This window comes from Tinamus guttatus, unplaced genomic scaffold, assembly GCF_059628265.1.
Source record: "Tinamus guttatus ecotype Peru unplaced genomic scaffold, ASM5962826v1 Tinamus_guttatus_pri_ptg000211l, whole genome shotgun sequence".
Taxonomy (NCBI): Eukaryota; Metazoa; Chordata; class Aves; order Tinamiformes; family Tinamidae; genus Tinamus; species Tinamus guttatus.
In genome coordinates this window covers 6,562,472-6,567,096 of record NW_028288745.1, presented here as the reverse complement: position 1 = coordinate 6,567,096, position 4,625 = coordinate 6,562,472, and positions in this window count along the sequence as shown.

Sequence of the window (4,625 nt, the reverse complement as noted above, 5' to 3'; positions counted from 1 at the left end):
CAGTCTCCATCACATTCCTCTCTCTCTCCGTCTCTCTCTGTCTCACGGCCTCCTGCCTGTGTCCGCCTCTCACTCCCGGCGCCAGCGCTCCATACTGCAGGAATGTCCAGGGAACTGTGGCATGGCCCAAAGGGGAAACAGTTCGGTCTCTTCTTCAGGGTCCTGCCCTCCCCCTCCTGCCCTGGGAGGGTCAGGAGCAGAAGGATAAAGATGCACCCGCTCAGGGTGCTCTAGGAAAGGCAGCTCCAGCACCCATCCTCATGGCATGTCCCTGGGAAATGGCCCCCTGCTCCATCCTCCCAGCACGCTCAAGAGTGCAGGCGGCTTCTTCTGCATCATCTTATGACACATCAGCTCAGTAGATCTAGGTGGACCTTTTTACCAATAGTTTTAGTGTGAGCCCCTCTGGCCTCTAAATCGAGTGCATTTGGTAGCGGGCAGGTTCGCTCAGCACTCCCTTGGCTGGCAGATCTCCTCAGGCAGCAACAGCAGAAATCCTCCTGGCTCCCCCCCAGAATCAGAGATTGTGTTTCTAGAGGGGAACAGAGACCTTAAGAAGCTTTTCTGCCAAAGAGAGGTATTTAGTGGGCAGAAAGGTCATGTCTCATCATTCCTTGGCTGCAAATGAAGCCAAGATGGCCCCTAGGTAAGCAGAACTGGGGTGAAAGTCCAACAACAACCCTTCCTCCTCCCAGCCAGAGGAGCAGCTCACAGCACTTGAAAAGGGACCTGCTATTAACTAGACAAAGAATGAGAGGAAGAAATGGGAGAGCGCTGTAGGGGCTGGGCCCATCCTGTGGGATTGCCGTAGGGCGAGGGATGCTGCGGGGCAAGGAGAGGCTGATGGCTCTGGCACATCCGTGCTGAACTCCAGTTCATTTCACATCTGCACCACAGGAGGCTGCAGCCTGGGGTGCAGACACCCATCGCCAGGGTGTGCCTGGGGGAAAGGAGGCAGGTTACAGGGGTAACTCAGCCATGATTGAAGAAAGTCCCAGGGCTGTGGCTGCAGCTAGAGCTCGCTGAATGTGCTGCCTTATGGGCACTGGGCAGGTAGAGCATAGAGCTCAGGAGAAGCCCAGGCAGAAGACCAGGGAGCTCATCAGCAGCTCCAAAAGACACCGGATGCTCCACTCTACTTCCATCCCAGGAAAGATCCCTTGGCATCTTCCTTCTTCCACTCTCCAGCTCTTCATTTCACTTGTAAACTTTCCCCTTTTCCCTTCCTCGCTCCCATCTTCCACCTTGAAGAGCTTAGTAAATGCATGCTATTTTCCTCCTCCCAGATTTGCTTTGGACACTCCAGACCTCCCTTAGGACAAACCAACCTTCTGCTTTCCTGTCTACAACCCTGCCTATAACACGAGACCAAAAGCCAGGAAAAGAGCCTGCTGGAGAAGTTTCTATAAAAAACCAGGGCAGGTAACATGGAGCAGTAGAAAACTGTTCAAGTCCTGCATGGCCAAGGATGACTGTTGTCCTCTGTCTCTAGAGTACAAGGATGTACAGTCCCTGCTTATCCTGACAATACAGCTTTTTGGGAAGATCACAACAGAAAAAAGGAAGGTTCAGTCCTGCTTTACTCCTAACCTTTTCCTGTCCTTTTGCTCCATCTAACCTTTTATCACTTTAGGATTAGCCTTGGTGTCTATAATTCTTTGACACCTGAATGTTCCCCACAAACTTGGGCTAACTAGGTTTGGAGAAGCCCCATCACAGCCCTAGCCCAAAGACCAATTGCTGTTCATGCTGGCCTTGTGGCTTTTCCAGTGAAGCGCTGTCCGTGAACGCAACAACAGAGAGTGGGTCACTGAAGGCCAAGTGTCCTCCGGGGTTTTTCAGGAGTAGAGCTGAAATTACATTTGATTTTTTATTATTCCCCTAAAGTCTAGAAAGGGTCACAAACTGCTCTAGTAGAAGCTTCAAAGACAAGACGTTGCACCAGATCTGAGAGCCCTGCTGAATGCAGCCACCCTGCATGCTGTGCATTTGTTAGAGCCTGCTCCAGCAAAAGGCTTCTAGCATCTCCAACAGCAAACATGACTTCAGGCAAGACAGCCCAGCCTGCACGCACGAGCTCCTTGCAGCGCGCAGGGCTTTGCCAGCGGTAGCTAACAGCTCCTCAGAGGAGGACACTGCAGCCTCCCAGAAGGGAAAGTGCAAGATATGGCATGGAGGGAACTTGCTCAAAGCAGAGCATTTGATTTGCTGCCAAGCAGAGCGTTTGCTCATTGCTGCCCCTTAGGGAAAGGCCAGGGCTTTTCTTAACTGCTGTCCACCACCTTTCCTGGCCAGGAGTTTCCTTACACATCAAGAAGCCAGTCCAGAAACTGTTGTGGTCATTTCACAAATGGCAAGTTTGGCAGTTTGCCCAACTCTAGCCCACAGCTCCAGCTCTGGCATCTCCCAACAGTTGTGTGTGTGTATATATATATATGTATATATATGTGTGTGTGTGTATATATATACACACACACACACACACATATATCTCCAGAGGGGTGAGGAAATACAGAGATATCAAACCAGACAGGGTGAGGAGTGTGTTCAGGAATCAACGTATAAGAACAGGTCTTCTCTAGGGATGTCTTCAGTGAGTTCAAGCTGCTAACATCCCACTGAGCCCCCTTAGCTAACACAGTGGGCAGATGCTCACAGGGGGGAACCATCTCAATATATGTAAGCCAGTAGCTAGACTCCTCCAAATCAGTTGTTCTTACTGTCCTGTACATTCAGTTTTTCAGTCTTTCCTCTCCATCTCAACACAGAACTTCTCTCAGACAGCAGCCTCATCTCCTTGCCAGGATTCACCCATGTTTCTTAGCTCCAAGCTGGGGGAGAGAAAGCAATGTTAGAAACCAACCTCCAACACACATCCAAAAGGATTTTAACCTCATGGAGGAGTGAATCATCTTTGAAGAGAGGAAGGAATGCGGATTTTAACTGAGGACAAGACAAAAAAGGATAAAAAGATACTAAAGAGGAATGAAGGCAGCATGCCTAAGAATCTGAAAGACCTCAGACCCCTCCCTCCCTGCCTCCCTCAGGTAAACGAGATGGGACATATGGGAAGCCAGCTGGCTTTCAATCTCATCATGTTTAGGACAGCATGCCTTAGAGACATAGCGTTGTGATATGGATGAATATATTCTGTCTTACTAGTCTTATCTACACCTTCATATATCTGCTCAGTAAAACTCACCGTACAGGGCAAGGATGGGGAGGGAGGGGGGTTTGTAACAGACAGGTGAACACTGGGGCTGGTTTGGAAAAGGTTGTTGGGTGGGTACGAAAAGCCATCCCTCAAGACCCAAGCAGGTGCTGGGTAGCTGAGGAATGGGGATTCCAGTGAACGGGTGGGGCAGGGAAAAAGCTCGTGGGTTTTGGTTTTTGAACACGTGATTTTAAACGGCGCAATTTGCTGAAAGAGTAATGAACTTCAAACACCTTTTGAATAAAAGGGGGGAGGGAACAGGGTAGAAGTTGTCATGTCACTGATTCCACTTTTGTGAAAGGTTTTGGAGCCTGATTTTTTTTTCTTCTGTTGCTGTATAAAAAAATTGTCATTGACAAAAAAAACTTTATCAGCAAAATGTTTAAATTATGTAATAAATAAACAAACAAAAGATGTTACTGACGTTGTCCTTTGCTGCTGCTCTGTCAGGCAGGGAAGTCTCCCTGCTCCTCTCTTCCAGCGGGCAGGATGAGGACAACCTGCTGCACTCATTTTACAGTCATTTCCAGGAGGGAGAGCACGCAGCCTCCTCCTGAAATGCAACTCTGAGCTACTCTCGTCGCTTTGCAGTCATATCAAACTGGCTCCTCCTGGCATCAAAGTCTTGTCTGCTACAAAAAGAAGCCTGGCAGAACACCTTGCTGCTGTTACCTAAGGAAGAAAAAAGTTGAGAGTGCTTCTTTCTCAACATGAATAGCAAGATTTTCCACAGGAGAGCAGTGCAAGGATGCCAGGGAGAGGTGTCTGGGTTCTTCTGCTCCACTAGCACTCTTTCCACCCCACAAGCGCCTGAGGTCTGTGATGTGGACACTGAAATGTGGGACGCTGAATCAATTCCCTGGAGGGTTAATTTGACCTCAGATCTCCACAGACAGATCCCTTAATGTGTGCAGCTTTTCCAAACAGTCGCAGGGTTGAGCCAGCATGAACTGGAATAACTGCTGGAATAAGGGACAGCCACATGCTCCCAGGCTGCCTTCCTTATCTCATTCTGCTTCCCTCCAGAACTCTCCAAAATGCACCAGCTAGTGAAAATAGTAAGCAAGATCCAGTCAAAAAATAATTATTATTTATTGATTTCCTCCCCTTGAAAAAAAAAAACAACTCCAGGTTGACAAATAAAGATGTGACAAATAAAGTCACATCCACAGTACCTATCCTATACTGCACAATGGGAGAGGGAAAACATGCCAAAGGCAAATATATATCACTTAAATAAAAGCATAACACAGGCAATTATTCAATATATATATAACAAAAGCATTGGCACTGCTTTATCAGAGAACCAGAGATGATAAGGGATAAGTTCATCCCCCTCCAAAGCGTCCTCCTCCTTTAGTATCAGAGTCCTCTTTTAGTTCAGTCCTCTTTCATCAGCACTCAGGTCCGG